This window comes from Drosophila tropicalis, unplaced genomic scaffold, assembly GCF_018151085.1.
Source record: "Drosophila tropicalis isolate 14030-0801.00 unplaced genomic scaffold, ASM1815108v1 contig_510, whole genome shotgun sequence".
Taxonomy (NCBI): Eukaryota; Metazoa; Arthropoda; class Insecta; order Diptera; family Drosophilidae; genus Drosophila; species Drosophila tropicalis.
The window spans coordinates 54,953-75,702 of record NW_027172981.1 but is presented as its reverse complement, the minus strand read 5'-3'; the positions used below and the strand labels follow the sequence as shown (position 1 = coordinate 75,702).

At 42.2% G+C, this 20,750-nt stretch overlaps 2 long non-coding RNA genes across 2 annotated transcripts; one reads left to right on the top strand and one right to left on the bottom strand.

Annotated features, from left to right (window-relative positions):
- Positions 1 to 10,841: 10,841 nt before the first annotated feature.
- Positions 10,842 to 19,953, top strand: LOC137574934 (uncharacterized). The gene is made up of 2 exons (XR_011032076.1): positions 10,842 to 10,982; positions 18,668 to 19,953. It is a non-coding gene; the product is annotated as an uncharacterized lncRNA (long non-coding RNA).
- Positions 10,866 to 11,941, bottom strand: LOC137574933 (uncharacterized). Its single transcript, XR_011032075.1, has 3 exons — positions 11,832 to 11,941; positions 11,087 to 11,258; positions 10,866 to 10,975 (listed from the first exon to the last, which is right to left on the bottom strand). It is a non-coding gene; the product is annotated as an uncharacterized lncRNA (long non-coding RNA).
- Positions 19,954 to 20,750: the final 797 nt, after the last annotated feature.

The following is a 20,750-nucleotide window of genomic DNA, read 5'->3' as shown; positions in this document are numbered from 1 at the left end:
TCGTTAATGGAAATCGCAAAGCCAATCGATTTGGATGACGAAAGTTTAATCGAGTATTTCGTAGAAGGTATACCAGACATGAGAGCAAATAAGGCATTATTGTATCAGGCGAGAACAGTGGATGCGTTAAAAGTTCAAATAGAGACCTACTTAAAATCCTATGATCCTAGAAAGTCGTCAAAGAAAACAACATTCGAGTCATCTGTTCACAAGCAAGGTAGAGATAATAGAGACAAAAATTCGACAACAAAAGATGATCGCAAATGTTTTAAGTGTGGTGATCCTTCACACATGATGAGAGATTGTAACAAGAAAACGTTTACTTGTTTTAAATGTGGCAAAACAGGCCATCGTTCGTTTGAATGTAAAGATAAAGATACCACCAACGTTGAAAGCACCAATGTTGTAGATGATAAATTAATAAAAGCATCAGGTAAATTTACTGATTCGGGTTTGGAGTTGAAAGAAGTAACTTATAAATCGATTAAGTTCAACGGTCTAATTGATACAGGAGCAAATTTGAGTCTCATACCTAAAAGCGTGTTTGTTAAACTCGGAATTAAGTCACTAACTGGATATTCGAAGACTCTTACAGGCATTGGTGGAAGTCATGTGATGACCTTCGGTAGTTTTAGCATAACTGTCAAGATAGATGGCATTGAGATGGAAGTCGAGTTTCATATCGTTCCTGATGAAGACATGGCATATGAGGCAATTTTGGGTAGAACCATATTAGATCACGTCGATTTGGTTGTTACCAAGAAAGGTACAAAGTTTGTGAGCATCAACAGAAAAGAATCACTGTGTAACGCGAATAAATCTTGTGCTGAGTTGTTTGAGGAATTTGAAAGTATGTGTATACACAGTGCAGAACAGAATAAATTGGAAATCAAGAGTGAATTGTCACATATCAGTGCAGAAATCGGTAGTGAAGTCAAGAAGTTGATTAATAGTTACAAACATATTAGAAATACAAACACTCCTATAGAAATGAAGATTGTACTAACGGATGAGTTGCCAGTTTATCAGCATCCAAGGCGTCTAGCAGAGTCTGATCAGAAAATCGTTGATAGTATAGTACAAGAATGGTTGGAGGAGAAGATAATAAGGCCAAGTTTTTCCGAATATGCTTCGCCTGTTGTACTTGTAACAAAGAAGAATGGGAAAAAGCTTCTGTGCTGCGATTACAGAAAGCTAAATGAGAAAGTGGTCCGAGATAATTTTCCTATGCCACAGATGGACACCGTATTAGAAAAACTTCGAAGTGCGTTGGTTTACACTACTTTAGATCTAACAAACGGGTTTTTCCATGTTCCTGTTGAGGAAAAATCTCAGAAGTACACTGCATTCGTAACCCAGAATGGTCAGTATGAATTCCTGTACGTACCATTCGGAATTTCCAACTCTCCAGCAGTTTTTACCAGATTTATAATGGCAGTAATGAGAGAATCAGTAAAGAATGGAGATGCAGTGGTGTATATGGACGATATAATTATACCAAGTGTTAGCGTGAATGATGGTCTAATTAAACTTAAAAGGGTGTTGAAGATAGCTGCGGAAAATGGGTTGAGAATAAACTGGGAGAAATGTCAGATACTGCAGAGTAAAGTAAATTTTTTGGGCTATATAGTTGAAAATGGAAGTATTAAGCCAAGTAAGGAGAAGACTGATGCCGTTTCAAGATTCCCGATCCCACATGATAAGAAGTCAGTTCAACGATTTTTAGGGTTAACATCGTATTTCCGTAAATTTATCGAAGGATACGCAGTAACAGCTAAGTTCTTGACTGACATTTTGCGAAAGGACAACAAGTTTGAGTTTAAAGAATTGCAAATGGTAGCGTTTGAGCAATTGAAGTTAGCATTGATCAAAGGTCCTGTTTTAAAGCTATACAATCCTAAGCTAGAGACTGAAATTCACACTGATGCCTCGAAACACGGTTTCGGAGCTGCGCTTTTACAGAAAGATTCAGAAGATGGTTTATTCCATCCGGTACAATATATGAGTCGGAAAACTAAACCTTGCGAAGAGAAGTATGATTCATATGAACTTGAGGTTTTAGCAGTTATTGGAGCATTAATAAAGTGGCGTATATATGTGTTAGGATTGAGATTTAAGATTGTCACAGATTGTAATGCGTTCACAATGACAATGAAAAAGAAAGAGGTTCCGTTGCGTGTAGCACGTTGGGCAATGTACCTACAAGATTTCGATTATCAGATCGAACATCGTTCAGGTTCAAAGATGCGGCATGTGGATGCCTTGAGCCGTTTATCTTGTTTTCTGCTAACTGACACTATAACCCATAAATTAAGGGAAGCACAGTTGTCAGATGATTGGACTAAATTGATTAGGAGCTTAGTTCAACAGAAAGGATATGAAGATTTTTACATTGAAAACGAAATATTGTTAAAGGACCCTAATCGAGAACTTATTGTCGTTCCCTCGCAGATGGAAAAGGAAATAATACAGATTGCACATAAACAAGGACATTTTGGAGCTAGAAAGACTCAGGATATCGTAGAAAAATCGTATTATATTCCAAAATTAAAAGAGAAGGTAGTCCGTGTTGTTGAGTGTTGCGTGGAATGTCTTATTGTTAATGCCAACACCGGCAAAAATGAAGGATATTTGATGCCAATAAGTAAAGGAGATCAGCCATTGATGACATATCACATTGATCACGTTGGCCCGATGGAGGTCACAACAAAGCGTTACAATCATATACTTGTTATTGTTGATGGGTTCTCTAAGTTTGTATGGTTGTATCCGACTCGTGGAACAAAAGTCGAGGAAGTACTTAGTTCTCTTGAAAGGCAGGCCATAATTTTCGGTAACCCGATGAAAATAATTTCTGACAGGGGAGCAGCATTCACGTCCAATGCGTTTATGGAATATTGTAACAGACAGGATATACAGCATTTACTGATAGCAACAGGTGTACCCCGTGGCAACGGCCAAGTAGAAAGGATGCATAAGATAATAGTTCCAATGATTTCAAAGTTAAGTCAAGAGAATGAGGGAAACTGGTACAAGTATGTAGGTCGTGTGCAACAATTTATTAATAATACTGCTCCAAGAAGTACAAGAGTTACACCTTTTAAGATTTTGACAGGAATAGAGATAACCGATTCGTTAATAGAAGAATTAGACTGTGGTCGTGATGAGATTAGAGCGGAGGCTCGAAAGAATATCGATGAAATACAGCAGGAAATGAAAAAAACGTTCGACAAAAACAGGAAATGTGAAAGAAAATACAATTTAAACGAGTTAGTGGCGATTAAACGTACGCAGTATGGCACAGGTCTAAAGTTGAGAGGTAAATACTTAGGACCATATAAAGTTACAAAGGTGAATAGGCACGGTCGATACGACGTCGAGAAGGTTGGCGACGGTGAAGGACCTTGTAAAACCTCAACAGTGGCTGAGTTCATGAAACCTTGGCTAGGATCATTCGGGTCGAATGACTTGTCAGGACAGCCGATTGTAGGAAATGAAGTGTCAGGCAGGCATAATCATGGCAATCGTTTGGTACCGAGTGAGCGAGACAGAACGACACGCAGCGGCCGTACCTATCTGGTCGACTCACTCATGAAAAATAAGCAGAAGCGTTGATCGGAAAGCACTCGCAATCGTACTCTCGTCTCGATCACATCGCACACCCAAATTTGTCGCTAAGGCCAATATAATAATTAATAAATATATGTATTCTTAACACAAAGAAACATTGTTAATAAATAATAAAGTTTAAATAAGGAAATCACATCCTTAAATAATATTGAATTAAATAACCAGGAATATTCCAATTCTACATCTATCCACAATTTTCCTCAAGCACGCTTAAAGTTAGTTTTAATTTACCAAAAAGGACGAAATCTAGAGATTAATTTTTTAAATGTTGAGATTACAATACTGTATTATGTATTAATTTTCTTACTACTTTTTGTTTCAAGTTAGTGTTTTTATTTTGTTTGCGAAAACTTTTTTAATTTTTGACGAAAATGAGATCTTAAATATGTGTACTCATATGTTATTTAGCGATAATTTAAAACACCTACAATATACTCATTTAATTAACTTGGTAGTTTGAACATAATCTAACTAATCTAACAGGGTACCGATTTTTATAGAGGGAAACTCACTTGAAACAATTTTAGTTCTATTTTTTTATTGTCTGCTATTTAAAGTTTTGCTTTTCTGATAATAACAATAATTATTATTAAGTGCATTTGGTATTCCGTGCATGGTTATCTCATCTCTAGTGAAAGAGCACACTTATCTAGTTGGCGGCAGATGGAATAGTGATGCAGATTAGCAGCTGGATCCCAGTCCCGTTCTCCCGCTGTTCATGCCATCCAACCTTTTTAATGTGCAACGAAAAGTTGAACGTGATGGCAGCTAAAAATTTCCACCATATTCCATTTGCAGTTCCCCTGAACCCCTTGCTGCATCTGGACGGATGGCCATTATCAGCTTCATTATGTGGCATTAGCCTGGTCTGGCAGTCGGCAGCCAGACGAATGGACAGGGAGTATTCATTCGATGATGATGTTTGTTTGCTACTTAAAGTTGCATTGCAATTTATATTATACCATATACTAAATGGTTTTGCATGAAAAGTCGTGTGTGCGAAAAAGTGCACTTAACTCATTTAAATAGCATAAATTAAGATGCTTATGCTTATTAATGGCAAAATATCACAAGTGCCTGTGGCATGTGGAAAATGTTAAGCTTATTACCTGGAAAATTTCGAGTTTGGTTGTCGAATTTTATCAAAATAGAGGAACATTTCAACACCTACGCGAGAGCTCTATTTGTTTATCAGTTTGAATGAATCATATGTTTATGGCAACTAAATTTAATACAATAATTTGCACGATCTCTATTTAAAAAAATAACTTGCCGACAAACGCACGTGACTGACGATAATGGGGCAAGTACTCTAGGTTGCGTGCAGACTTTACTCCTGCTGATAAGCAAAGCACTTGACTTTGCTTTCATTTAATTCTTTCTTCTCTTCATTTACGATCTCTTTTCCACCTCTAATTTCCGACTGACTACCTAGACTTTAATACGTTTAAGTACACACATAATGTCATCATATTATGAGTAATGTCAGTAATTCTTGTAGATAAAACTTGGTTATAAGGTTACAGGGATTTTCAAGGTTTGAGGGATTTTCAAAGCTTATTTAGAAATTGAAAGCTACAAAAAAGTTTATACAAATAACGAGATTTCTGTCTGAGATCATTTAATTAGTTTTACAATCAAAATTGCTGAAATATAGATTGTTTGTAGAGAAGTTTCTTTTTTGACACGTGTCACCTCAATCTGTGTAACTAAACTGAAAATATTTTTTCCTTTGAAAAATAAATATTTTTTTTACTATTAACTTTTCGACTAGTTACGTGGTACGTGGCGTATGATTCATTTAATTTCATAAATAAAACCTGGATAACACTTTCACTTTGCTATACTTGGAGTTCGATTTGAAGGATACCAAATACACACATACACTTCACTCAGAATCTACAATAATATATTTCCAATGTTTGTCGGTTTTAATGTGTTTTCGCGACCTGCCGCTGGCAATGGTGCAGAGCAAACTGTTTGATCACCTAAAGCCAACAATACCATTTAGCTTTTCCCAATTGGACCTATGAAGCTAATCTAAAGTGGGCCCAAAGAGAATGCCTATTACCAGAGCAGACCACAAAGAGAATAGAGAGTTAAAAGAGAGTTTCCTCTTTGTTTATCATCTGGCAATTTCGCTTTTGTTATTTTTGTTCTTTTTGTTTCCGATTGTATGGCAGAGAGCTGGTGACTTGGCTTATCTCAATAACCATGTGGCGTCTATAAAAAATCGGTAAGGTAATCGGCAAATAACTAAAACAGAATTATGACAAACACTTGAACCATATCGAAATGATTGAGCATAAGCACGAGTTGTCTCGCTTCAGTTTTATTTCAGTTCATTTAATTAATATTGCTAAACATTTTGTTACAAAATAAGTAAATAAAAATTTTGATAAGAATTTCCTTCTCGCAGACAAATTTGTTTGCAACTGACGTCATCTGTTCCCACTTTACAAAAATAATCAACTTTACGATGCGGAAAGCTGCACTTTTTCATCCACTAAACACATCAGAATCGAATTGGCTGACATGGTCGCCGTTTTAAAATAGACAACACCACACAAGGGCAGCACCAAAAGCTAAAAGCACTTTTGCAGCAAAGTACGTATATTGGCATCAAGCTAATCCACACCGAACCCCGCACTCTCATATAGAACTTAAATTTTTGTGTCAAAGTCCATGGCAAAGTAGGCTGCATTTAAAAGCCAAAAACAAAAAAAATCATAAAAATATGGCATTTTTGCGTTAAGGGATGGCACACACTTCCGTCAGACTAACCTATTCACTAGACGTAAGAGTACGTGAGTAAGAATCGCTATAGATAGAATATTGATATAAATAGACGTACGATGTAAGGGAAAGGTTTATCAAATCAGTCTGTGGAGTCCAGTTTGAAGAGGTAGTCTGTGGAGTCTTGAGAGTCGGTCGAATATCTAGAGAGTAGAGTCAAATTCACTGAGGAGAAAAGTGTGTTTGCCGTGTGTTCGAAGTTTTTAAATGCTGACCAATTGAATCTTAAGCCGATACTAACTAACCGAAGACTAATTATAAATCAAAACAAAATTCGCGCTGCTTTTAATTGAATTTGTGCAAAATAGTTCAGTCACATTATTTGAAGAAAACTGTACACGTTATTAAATCTATCCACAATTTTCCTAAAGCACGCTTAAAGTTAGTTTTAATTTACCAAAAAGGACGAAATCTAGAGATTAATTTTTTAAATGTTGAGATTACAATACTGTATTATGTTATAATTTTCTTACTACTTTTTTGTTTCAAGTTAGTGTTTTTATTTTGTTTGCGAAAACTTTTTTAATTTTTGACGAAAATGAGATCTTAAATATGTGTACTCATATGTTATTTAGCGATAATTTAAAACACCTACAATATACTCATTTAATTAACTTGGTAGTTTGAACATAATCTAACTAATCTAACAGGGTACCGATTTTTATAGAGGGAAACTCACTTGAAACAATTTTAGTTCTATTTTTTTATTGTCTGCTATTTAAAGTTTTGCTTTTCTGATAATAACAATAATTATTATTAACTGCATTTGGTATTCCGTGCATGGTTATCTCATCTCTAGTGAAAGAGCACACTTATATAGTTGGCGGCAGATGGAATAGTGATGCAGATTAGCAGCTGGATCCCAGTCCCGTTCTCCCGCTGTTCATGCCATCCAACCTTTTTAATGTGCAACGAAAAGTTGAACGTGATGGCAGCTAAAAATTTCCACCATATTCCATTTGCAGTTCCCCTGAACCCCTTGCTGCATCTGGACGGATGGCCATTATCAGCTTCATTATGTGGCATTAGCCTGGTCTGGCAGTCGGCAGCCTGACGAATGGACAGGGAGTATTCATTCGATGATGATGTTTGTTTGCTACTTAAAGTTGCATTGCAATTTATATTATACCATATACTAAATGGTTTTGCATGAAAAGTCGTGTGTGCGAAAAAGTGCACTTAACTCATTTAAATAGCATAAATTAAGATGCTTATGCTTATTAATGGCAAAATTTCACAAGTGCCTGTGGCATGTGGAAAATGTTAAGCTTATTACCTGGAAAATTTCGAGTTTGGTTGCCGAATTTTATCAAAATAGAGGAACATTTCAACACCTACGCGAGAGCTCTATTTGTTTATCAGTTTGAATGAATCATATGTTTATGGCAACTAAATTTAATACAATAATTTGCACGATCTCTATTTAAAAAAATAACTTGCCGACAAACGCACGTGACTGACGATAATGGGGCAAGTACTCTAGGTTGCGTGCAGACTTTACTCCTGCTGATAAGCAAAGCACTTGACTTTGCTTTCATTTAATTCTTTCTTCTCTTCATTTACGATCTCTTTTCCACCTCTAATTTCCGACTGACTACCTAGACTTTAATACGTTTAAGTACACACATAATGTCATCATATTATGAGTAATGTCAGTAATCCTTGTAGATAAAACTTGGTTATAAGGTTACAGGGATTTTCAAGGTTTGAGGGATTTTCAAAGCTTATTTAGAAATTGAAAGCTACAAAAAGTTTATACAAATAACGAGATTTCTGTCTGAGATCATTTAATTAGTTTTACAATCAAAATTGCTGAAATATAGATTGTTTGTAGAGAAGTTTCTTTTTTTGACACGTGTCACCTCAAACTGTGTAACTAAACTAAAAATATTTTTTCCTTTGAAAAATAAATATTTTTTTTACTATTAACTTTTCGACTAGTTACATTTTTCAATTGTTGGCCACTGTTAAGGCCCATGAAATAAAAACTAATGTTAAATAAATAACAATAGCTGCCAGTGCGAAAATGTGCCAAGAAAGAGAAAGGTAACACCCCCAAAAAGTATGCTACATGAACATTTCACACTAACAGCGGCAATTTTGAAAATTTCTGTCTGAATGTTTTGTGTTCAATGTTCTGTTGGTGGGGGAACGGCAACATTTCGTATTTATTGTATTATACCTTTGTCAGCATATCTAAAAAAATGTTTCTTTCCCTGTTTTCGGTGATGTTTAACGCTTATTATTTTTTGTTGCCTCAGCTTTACTGTTATTGCTCTTATTGTTGTTGGTGTTGTTCTCAACAGAAAAAAAAGAAGAATCCAATTTTCTGCTTTAAGCATTTTTATAATGTCTCCCCCGCCCACCTACTCACACACACACACACACTCTAGCACTTCCTATCACACCATATACCGAAATGAAAGGGTTTACAAATGCATAAAAGGCAAAACACGTTGGTTGGTTATTGTATTTTTCACTTTTGTTTTGGCATTTCTTTATTTTCATTTTGTTTTTTTTTTTTTTTTTGTAATTTGTGCACAAATGTAAAAATTGAAAGTGTGCAAAAATGTGCGGAAAAACATGAAAATAACAACAGAAAATGTCACATGACTTTATTAGCTTAACAATTTAGTTGAAATGCTTTAATTTAACATCGCTTAAATAAATATTATCAATAATGTGGTTCAAACGATTTTTTAAGATCGGAAAGCTATACAATTAATACTTTAAGAACTGTGATAAGGTGGAAAATTGATCAAATTGTAAAATGTAATTCTGGTCGGTAAGCTTTGTTGGTTTTGATAATTAAGATTGAAAGTATATACCCAAAAAATGATAAGCAATAAAGTGTTTTAAAGTTAAACAAATTATCAGCATTTTTATAGCATTCCAAACTAAAAAACAAAACTTTTTGTTCAGAAAGACAACAGTAAACTGAAAATCATGCAAAAAAAAGGTCAAGATATATAAGTTTTAAGGTATTTAGTTTACATGTAATTTAAAAGTATTATATAATGCCTAATACATGTGAATTTTCATAGAAGGACGGATCGATGGGGTTGGTAACATCAGTTTTTTCTTATACTTCTTGTCCTCTTTCTACGTATACATTGGCGCGTTAGTCCTTTTTGTCATTAATTCAATAATATAAAATAATTTCTATTTCAATAGATTATTTTTAGTTTAAACTCGCTTTGCTAATGCTTTATGTTATTTGTTGAAGGCTTGGGTACAATGCTACGGTAATTGCATATTATTCAAATGAATATAAAATTAATGCTGCTGCTGTTTTATTTCCCCATTTACAATAGGATTTATGTGTCAGAGCCTGAGTACTTTAATTTAAAGTGGTAAATGAAATTGTTGTTAAAACAAATGCGACCCCCTGCACATATGAACATACATACACGCACCTTTAGCCCTCATACTCGGGCACAATCAGCAATTGAATATGATTGTTCATACGCAGTGTTGTGCATATCAGTTACGAAGAAAAGACTAACAAGAAAAATAAAAAATAAAATGGCTCACTGCGTCATGTCGACCATAAACGTCAACTGCTGCGGTGGGCTCTGTTACCCGTACGCCCTGTCATCATACAGCTTCTCTGCTGTCCCTGCAGCTCCAGTCGATGGAACACTCTACTCAACTCGTTTCAAATAAAAGTTGGGACTTCTCTGCAATTCGTTCAACTTATATTATATGATTATTTTTTATCTTCATTTTCGTTTTCATGTTCATTGTTATGATGACAGCCTGTTGCTTCGAAAGAATTTAATAAATTGAATAATCAAAGAACAAAAGCGAATGCGACTTAAAAGAATTTAATATAAATATGAATATTGATGAAAAAAAAAAAACGTACTTTCTAGTTCATGGTAAACAAATAAATAAATTTTGACCTGCGCAATATCCCAACAAGTTAAATTAACGCACCGAAGATTAGATGCTCTACAAAGCTCACAAGATTGTTTAGATTCAGTCCAAGGATGTGCATTTACCCATCGAAAGCTAAAATCCAATTAAATTATAGTACATCCTACATGCTAGTCGATCTGATCACCAAGTCCAAAGATATTTTATAATAAGGAAATAATTAATACTGTTCACGCCACCGGGTGAACAGCAGTGAGCGGCGAAGAGCAGTGAGCGGTGAGGAGCGAGGAGGGTTTTTTGATCCTCGGCGTCTACGGTCACACCAGGAGGAGTGACTTGATTTTTTTCCAATGGGCACCGCCATCACTAAGAATCGAGCCTTTCACCCGAACACCCGTTCTCTTGCATTTTTTACGATTTGTTAATCACTTTCAACCCGAACCATTTCCGTGTGTGCCGGGTTACCTGTGAATATTATATAAATAATAAAACCTACGTTTATTTAACCGAAGTTTTTCGTGCGTTTTAATTCACCACTCGCTCACCACAAACTGAAGAAATTGGCACCCGCCAACTCCTTGTATTTCATTTGGATCCTTCCGCCCCCCACGAACATTGGTCCTTCGAGCCGGATATCCTTCCGCTCCTCCAGCTTGCATCGGCGGAATTCCTGATAAGTACAAAATTTCATTATTCATTTCATTTACATACTACTAAAAGTGTGAGGTTTTCCCGCTTCTCCATAGCGACCTACACACTTTTACATATTGTATGTACATACCTGACCTGTTCCAAGGTTTCATGGTAGTTCCTAATCCTTAGCGTGATTGTCCAACGTTCTCATTTTACATTCCACGATTATCCATTTTTATTTATGTTTTTTTTTTTTCCTCGCACTTGTCCAAATCCACCTTTTTTACATATGCATTCACATGTACATGTAATTTCCACAGCTGTTTGCCAAATCCGCGTAAAAGTTTAAAAAACAAAAAAAAAAAAAATTATTAAAGTGTTATAAAAAATAGGGAAAAATAAAAATCAAAGTGTTCACCGCGTTTTCTTATGTGTTGGAATAATTATCTTTAATGCCAAACTTATTTCCGCACGCGCGTATCTACGTACATACATACATCGTCACCTGTTGATGTACGCGCATATGTACATACATATCCATATACATACAATCCCTTCGCACATTTACCACGACACAAAAGGCAAAAAATATTCTTTTTTAAATAGCACTTCACGTATGCACCGCGATTTCTTGCGCGTTCGAATTAGGTGCGAAATTAATTTCCTCACGCGCGTCTTTGGATACCGGTGCACTTGCTTACATACGTACATACATACATATGTATATGCTTACATAGTCATACATTGCACATACATATGTACATATCCACAACACATAATACATTTCGGTGTCGCGCATTGATTTAACACAACCCCACATCCAATTAAATTACAATTACTTACGTTTTTTTTGTTGTTGTGAACAACGCGTGTGCATACATATCTATACTTACCTGTGTACTTATGCATGTACGTACACACATAGATCAAAGCATCTGTCCATATGCATTGATCGGTTGTTTTATTTGCGCACAACACTCGCGGTGTGTAAAAGCGTTCTTTTGTTCTTGGCTTTTCCGCACAACCACAAAAAAAAAATTATTCACATACATAATTAAACAACAAAATCAAAAACCAAATATATAAACAGCGGCCGACAGCTGTTTTCGGAGTAGTGGTGACACGTGAGTCGAGTCGTGATATCGATAGGCGGCTCAAGCGCGCCAAATTTAAATCACATTATTTCCGATTCTCCTTTTTCGCCTAATTATATATCCGCCCATATTTATAAAACAATACATATATATTTTTCCAGCACTATCGTGCCCACATTTATATATCCGTCCATATTTATAAATTATTTATATAATTTTTCCGGCCAACTTTTTGCGCTCATATATATATATCCGCCCATATTTATAAATAAATACATATATATTTTTTCCAGCACTATCGGGTCCATATTTTGCGCTCATATATATATCCGCCCATATTTATAAATAAACACATATAAATTTTTTCCAGCACTATCGGGCCCATATTTATATATCCGTTCATATTTAAAAACTATATATATATTTTTTCCGGCCAGTATTTTGCGCTCATATATATATCCGCCCATATTTATAAATAAACACATATAAATTTGTTCCAGCACTATCGGGCCCATATTTATATATCCGTTCATATTTAAAAACTATATATATATTTTTTCCGGCCAGCCTTTTGCGCTCATATATATATCCGCCCATATTTCTAAATAAATACATATATATATATATTTTTTCCAGCACTATCGGGCCCATATTTATATCTCCGTCCATATTTATAAATTATATATACAATTTTTTCCGGCCATTATTCTGCGCACACATATATATCCAGATCCAGATTTATATAAAAACGTATTTTCCTTTTATCCTATACATCTTTATTTATATATTTCATCCGTGTTTTGTTTTATACGTACTCCCATCGGTAATTTTCAATCCGCATTCGTGCGTTCGTATATTATTCCGCATCTATCCCCATTAAAGGGGCTTCGTTTCCGAGCCACACGCGAGAAAATTCTCCCGCAATCCTGCGGTGCACAGTGAGGAAGTTCTTACGTCCCCATACAGTCCACTTCTCACTTCCAAAACACAAAAAAAGGGACGCGCACAAACGCGGTGTTCGTCGGTAAGGTCGTCCCCTGAGTATGTCCACGGAGCCGTCCAAGACTGCGCCGAAGTCCAACAGTCTTTCGTCTCCCTCTGCAACTCCGGAGAAGGTTCGGCCTCCGACAACTCCGGTGACCGTGAAGCGTACGGATATTTCGCGCAAGTTCTCGTCAGTTCGCAGCCGCAGCGAATCCCCAAGGTCCCGTCCGTCTTCGTCCAGCTTACCTGATGGTCGCAGATTCTCGGTTAAAGACTCGAGGGAACACAAAGGTCGTTCCAAGCTTTCAACCCAGACCCAGATTCCGCACGTTATTGTGACGCACTGTTCTGACGCTCCCGTCACCCGATCCGTATCACAACAGCGTAGAGAACACTCCAGAATGTCCCTTTCCGATTTCGTTATAGCGTGCGACGCATTGACTCTGTTTGAAGCTCGCGAGAGTGAAGCTCTAACTTCTGAAGTGCCCTTGTTTTCCATTAAAATGCACTTAGAGCAGCTCAAATCCCTTTGGTCAACTGTCGAGATGGAATACTCCCGTTGTCACAAGGCCTTGACAATCCAAGCCGACGAGGAAAGCTTGGCAAACATAAGCCACATCAAGGCGAAGCACGAATCCGCTTACGCGGCATATGTGCGATGCGGGACGTTGTTCGGAGAACGCATCGAACAGCTCTCGGCACAGATGACGACTCTTAGGCGTCAGCCAACCGCTCCGTCGGGGCCACCGGGGCATAGAGTTCCTCCGTGTGAGGTAGAGACATTTGATGGCGACAGCCTAGCATGGCCCACATTCCGCGATTTATTCGCCGCCATTTATATCGCCAATCCGTATTTGTCACAAGTGGAGAAGCTCTATCACTTGAACGCCAAGACGCGAGGGGAAGCGAGAACCATCGTGGCTAAGTCCCCCCTGACGAATGAGGGTTTCCAGGCCGCGTGGGAGAACCTCACCGCACGGTACGAAAACAGCCGTCTGCTGGTCATGACTCAAGCCAGACAACTCCTTCAGATTCCCGCGGTGGCACAAGAGTCGGGCAAATCCTTGCGAGAGCTGCAGACCGCGTTTCAAGGGTGTCTTACCGCACTTGAGCGTTAGGGTGTTAGTACTGAGAATGGGGATGTCCTACTTATCGCCATCTGCACTAGTAAATTGCCGAAGGCCACAATCCTCCTGTGGGAGCAATCAGTGCCCAATAAGACTGTCGTCTCAACGTGGTCCGATTTGAACCAATTTCTTACCGATCGGTATCGTGTCCTGGATGCCACCATTGGTCCCCGCAAATCCTCTGCAACGATGAAAGTCCAAGCGTTTCCAGCGAAAGCTCAGCTCAAATCGGCGTCTTGCAAGCTGTGCCATCGGGAAAATCACCCAATACGGCTCTGCCCTAGTTTCCTTGATATGCCTGTTCAGAGGCGGCTGGAAACCATTAGACAGCAGGGACTTTGTCTGAACTGTTTTGCCCGCGGTCATCAAGTGAAGGGCTGCTCCAGTGCGCATAATTGCCATACCTGCAAGGAACGTCATCATACGCTGTTGCATCCTAGTGATGTGTCCGTGCCCTCGCCATCCGCTGCGCAAGTCCCACCATCCAGCGCCACAGAGCGCCCGTCCGCGAGCGACCAGCTCACAAATGCTCAAAGTTATTTTTGCATCTACCCCAGGCAGAGGCCTTTTAGGCACTGCGATTGTCACTCTGCACCATCGTGGTGTGGATCATCATATTCGGGCGTTGATCGACTCGGGAGCCGATTCAACTTTTCTCTCCGAACGTGTCTTCAGCATGGTCCAGCCCCCCTTCTACCCAGTAGACGCCGCGGTTACTGGCATGGGCCAGAGTGATGGAGGCTGCGCCGACAAGGTGTGTCTGCTAATGCTGTCTCCCCCGTGTGACAGATTGAACAAGATTGAGGTCTCCGCCCTGGTCGTATCCAAATTGTCAGGGGCCATTCCAACAGCTCCATTCCTTAATACGGTTCCGACGCAGTGCCTCGATCGCCCCCTGGCTGACCCGTACTACAACAAGCCCGCGCCTATTGACATGATCATCGGTGTAGACCTGTTTCCCCACATCCTCGGAGAACGGATCAAAAAGGATATTGGTGATTTTGTCGGGCTAGAAACCATCTTTGGATGGGTTCTGTGTGGGGCTATCACTCCTGACCCCCCGGTGTCTAGATCCGTTTTCGCGGCACAGACGCGAGTTAGTCCCGAAGCAAAGCTTGATGTACTCCTCACCAAGTTTTGGGAGGTGGAAGACCTTCCCGCAAAGCCGGAAAAGGAGGATGACGCATTCTGCGAGCGGAACTTCCAGGAGACCACCCAAAGGGGAAAGGACGGCCGATATGTTGTGTCCCTACCGTTCAAAGATCCGAATAGCGTTGACTTGGGCCACTCAAGACCGATCGCGCTGGCTCAATTCCTGCGGAATGAAGCACGCCTTCTCAAGGATCCGGTTCTAAAAACGCAGTACGATGCCATTATTCAAGAGTACGAGGAATTGGGTCATATGATTCGGGTGACGCCGCCTCAAGATGGGAAAAACTTCTATCTCCCCCATCATGCGGTGTTTAAGCCCAATAGCACCACCACTAAGGTACGCGTGGTATTTAACGCGTCGAGCCCCTCCACACAAGGCATCAGCCTCAACGATGTCTTGCACACCGGTCCTACTCTTCAGGCCGACCTCACGCTTCAGGTACTAAAATGGCGGTTCTTTCAATTCGTTTTCAATGCCGACATAACGCAGATGTATCGACAAATCCGAGTCGATCCCAGGCATACCCCCTTTCAGCGGATCCTCTACCGAGACCGCTGCGGCAATATTCAGGATTACGAGTTACAAACTGTCACGTTTGGGGTTAACTGCGCGCCATTCTTGGCGATCCGAGTCCTTTTACAACTGGCACAAGACGTGCAAGCGATGTATCCTCAGGCGAGCGAAATCCTTCGGAACTATATGTATGTTGATGATGTCCTTGCCGGCGCTCACACTGAAGCCGACGCCCGTCTCGCCATACGAGAGCTTCAAGCGGCCCTCCAATCTGCGGGCTTCCCGCTTCGGAAGTGGACTTCCAATAAGAAGGAAGTACTTCAAGCCATTCCGAGAGAGCACCTGCTGCGAGAGGACTTTCTCGAGCTGGAAGACGCGAGCACTGCAAAAACCCTGGGTATTCGATGGCAAGCTGCTGAGGACGTCTTCTTCTTCACCGTGGCGGACCCCCCCTTGAAGGAGTCGATCTCCAAGAGGCAGGTTCTGTCCCATATCGCTAAGCTCTTCGACCCCGCTGGGTGGCTAGCCCCATTTGTCATCCGAGCGAAGATATTCATGCAGCAAATCTGGCTTACCGAACTGGGCTGGGATGATGTTCTGCCGCCTCTCCTGCTGCAGCAATGGCATGAATTCCTGCAGGATTACCCAGGCCTCAGTCGACTCCGCATTCCCCGTTGGCTAAACACCAGCGATAAGCTCTCGTGGGAGCTTCATGGCTTCTGTGACGCGTCACAGAAAGCGTATGGAGCGGCCCTATATGTGCGGGTTCGGTACGGCAATCAAGTAGACGTCCATTTATTAACGGCTAAGACCCGTGTAGCTCCAGTCAAAACAGTCTCGCTGCCTCGGCTAGAGTTGTGCGGAGCGGTTCTGCTAGCCGATCTCTGGGCGTCGATCGTTCCTGAACTTCCAGTCCGACCTGCAACCTCCCAGTTTTGGACCGACTCTACCATCGTGTTGGCTTGGCTCAATAAACCTCCGTGCAGTTGGTCCACCTTCGTGGCCAATCGCGTATCCAGGATCTCCGAAAGCACTAGTGGCCAAAGCTGGTCACATGTGCGCTCCGAGGACAACCCCGCTGATCTGGCGAGCCGTGGAGTCTCCGCGGCCGAGCTATCGGCCAGCAGCCTCTGGTGGCATGGGCCGGACTGGCTCCAGAGAGCCCCCGAGTATTGGCCAACACCCCATAACGAACTCCCAGACACCCAGCTGGAGCAACGGGTCCAGTGCCACACCACCGCGACCACCCTACTCGAGGACGTCAGCGAACGTTTCTCGAATTATGGTAGGGCTCTACGAGTCATCGCGTACATCCTACGCTTCGCCACCAAGAGGATTTCGACGCCTTCCACGGTTCGCCTCAACAATGACGAACTTCTTTCCGCCGAGCGCGCCTTGATTCGGACCTCTCAGCGGCGGGAATACCTCGCGGAGATACGGGCCCTGGGCGAAGGGCGACCCCTGCCATCATCCAGCACTCTACTCAATCTGAACCCATTTCTCGACCAGCATGGGTTACTCCGCTCCTGCGGACGACTCCGGGCCGCTGAGTCCCTCCGATATGATGAACGTCACCCTATTCTCCTCCCATATAGTACTCATTTCACTCGCCTGCTTGTCGCATTCGCCCACCGCATCACGTTGCATGGCGGCAATCAACTGATGGTGCGGTATTTGCGCACCAAATTCTGGATCCCACGGATAAAGAACATGGTAAAGTCCCACATCAAGGGGTGCAAGGTCTGCATCGTTCATCGTCGACGACTACAGACCCAGATGATGGGTGATCTCCCTCGAGAACGCATCACGTATTCCAGGCCCTTCACCCACACGGGCATTGATTTCGCAGGGCCGTTCGAGATCAAAAAATTACACCGGGCGTGCGTGTCTCATAACTAAGGGTTATGTCTGCGTCTTTGTGTGTTTCAGCACGAAGGCAATCCATCTCGAGGCTACCTCCGACCTCACCACTGAAAGATTTCTGGCAGCCTTCTCTCGGTTTGTCGCACGGAGGCAATGCCCACAGCGCATTTACTCCGACAACGGCAAAACCTTCGTAGGGGCCTCAAAGGCGCTCGAAAAGATTTCCTGAACGCCACCAAGCTTGAAATAATGAAGGCATTCTCCCAGCACATCCTATCCTGGCAGTTCATTCCGCCAAGCGCGCCCCATATGGGAGGACTGTGGGAAGCAGGGGTCAAAAGTTTTAAGACCCTGTTTTACAAGTCCTCGTCCACTGTCAAATACACCTTCGAGGAACTTTCCACTCTCCTGTGTAGGATCGAAGCGTGCCTAAACTCCAGGCCAATCTCTCCCATGAGTGAGGACCCAGAGGATCTACTGGCCCTAAGCCCGGGACATTTCCTGATTGGAGGACCACTCTTAGCTATTGCGGAACCGGAAATTCTGGTCGAGCCTATGTCGCTGATCAACCGATGGCAGCGACTAAAGGCAATCCAGCAGGCTTTCTGCCGCCGCTGGAAGAGTGAGTACCTCAAGGAGCTTCACAAACGAAACAAGTGGAAATCACCGACTCGCAGCATCCAGACCGGCGACCTCGTGATCGTGTCCGAAGATCATCTCCCCTCCAACGAGTGGCGCTTAGGGCGAATTGAGCGCACTCTGCCCGGGGCTGACGGCCTCGTCCGAGTGGCTGATGTCACCACCGCGCGTGGGTCTATCCGAAGACCCGTAGCGAAGCTCATTCTGTTGCAAGACAGCAGGAGTCCTGAGTCTAAAACCTTATCGTGACTCCTAATCCCTCTATGTTTCCTCCGAATGTCCTCGTCTCCGTGCATGTCTCTCGTTCCCGTGCATAGACTAATCCACTCCCCCATACGTAATTTCTTTCGTTACAGTTCATTCAGCTCGCCCTTTCATAGCGACATGGCCCCCACGCGTCTGCCGCACCACCGCAGCAAACGAGCTCCACAGGGCACGAACGTGTACCGATGCCGGGTCTGTCGGGGGGTTCATGCACTCCGGCAGTGTCAGCGCTTCCTAAACCTCCGAGGGGAAAAGCGGCTTCGGGCGGTGCTCATCAATAAATATTGTCCCAATTGCTTGGCACACGAGCATTCATCCGACGCGTGTCGGACTCGCCATGGTTGCCGACGATGCGGGCAAAGGCACCATACCCTGCTCCACATGGCCGACCAACCGCCGAGACGACGTGCCTCCGCCCGGCGTCGCAGCCGATCACCCCCCTCCGGGCGTGCTGCACCCCCGCTACAACCCCGTTCCCGATCATCGTCCGACCGCTCCGCTTCCCCAGAAGGCGCACCCGAGATTTCGTTATCCTCCCTGCTCCACGCCAGGACGACGACTGTCCTGCCAACCGCAGTCCTCCGGTTGGGCAATGGCTCGAAATCCTTCGAGACCCGCGTCCTTCTTGATGCGTGTGCGGCTGAGAGCCGCATCAATCTCTCCTTTGCCCGGTCCCTGGGGTTAGCTGTGACCAAGGTCGGGGTCGACCAAGCCTGTACGGCCGTCCTCGAGTCGAGGTCCGACAAGACGTTCCGACGGAACGTTATATTCCGGGTCGAAGAGGACTTGCTCATCCGCACTCCCATCCGGGAAGTGGCGGCGCCGGTCCGAGAAGAAGTTCGCCACCCTGATCCTGGCCGACCCCTACTTCTATCGGCCGGCGTCGGTATCCGTGGTGCTCGGGGCAGACCTCTATCCTGAGGTCATCCAACCAGGCTGTGTGCCCGGTCATAGCGGTACTCCCGCAGCCCAGAGCACCGTGTTCGGATGGGTCGTCTCCGGCTCCTGTGGGATCTAGGCGCTCCAGGACGTTGCCGTCCCCCATCCTTTATATGTCCAGGGTGGCAATTGCAACATGTTGCAAGGGGGGCGGTATGTTCACGCCACCGGGTGAACAGCAGTGAGCGGCGAAGAGCAGTGAGCGGTGAGGAGCGAGGAGGGTTTTTTGATCCTCGGTGTCTACGGTCACACCAGGAGGAGTGACTTGATTTTTTCCAATGGGCACCGCCATCACTAAGAATCGAGCCTTTCACCCGAACACCCGTTCTCTTGCATTTTTTACGATTTGTTAATCACTTTCAACCCGAACCATTTCCGTGTGTGCCGGGTTACCTGTGAATATTATATAAATAATAAAACCTACGTTTATTTAACCGAAGTTTTTCGTGCGTTTTAATTCACCACTCGCTCGCCACAAACTGAAGAAATTGGCACCCGCCAACTCCTTGTATTTCATTTGGATCCTTCCGCCCCCCCACGAACAAATACAATAATTGAAAATTCTAAGCTATTGACAATAGTTTATGTCGATCGCTTTTATAAGAGATAAAATGTTCTGCAAAATGATAATTTTTAAGCATAAACTAAAAATACCTTATAAATGATTGTTCCAAGCAGAATAATTCATTCTGCAAGTTTATTCGAAGTAGAAAAGCAAAACAAGAAAACAAATATATTGTATATATATTTTTATCGCAATTGCCATGCCAAAATCGAACTTCCCTGGCACGAAAAATCTTCAAAAGCAAGCATCATTGATTTGCGCCTCCAAACCGCTTTCAGTCTAACCCTCATCTAGCCAATTTCGCGCCATGCCACGCGCCAAAGCAAAACTCTGAGACCTAAGTGGAAAGGTTCCGCATCCCCTACTCCCATCTCTATAGCTGACATCATTTTAGCCAAACTGTCAGCCAGCGACACGTTGCCAACGCGCATCCTTTTTGCTTGAGCATAAAAAAAAAAGAAACACACACAAGCAACGCACATTCAAAATTTTTGAAGGGAAAAACTTTGCACCCTGCGAAAAGTTTTCACCACAAGGTCGCAAAAACCTAGACAGATTGGCAGGGACGGAGAAGAGGGCCAAAAGGTTAGCCGCCTGCTGCAAAATTGGTTTTATTTGAATTAAATTTTATTTTATTTCATTTTTGTGAGTGAAACTCTCTTGCTCTGCCC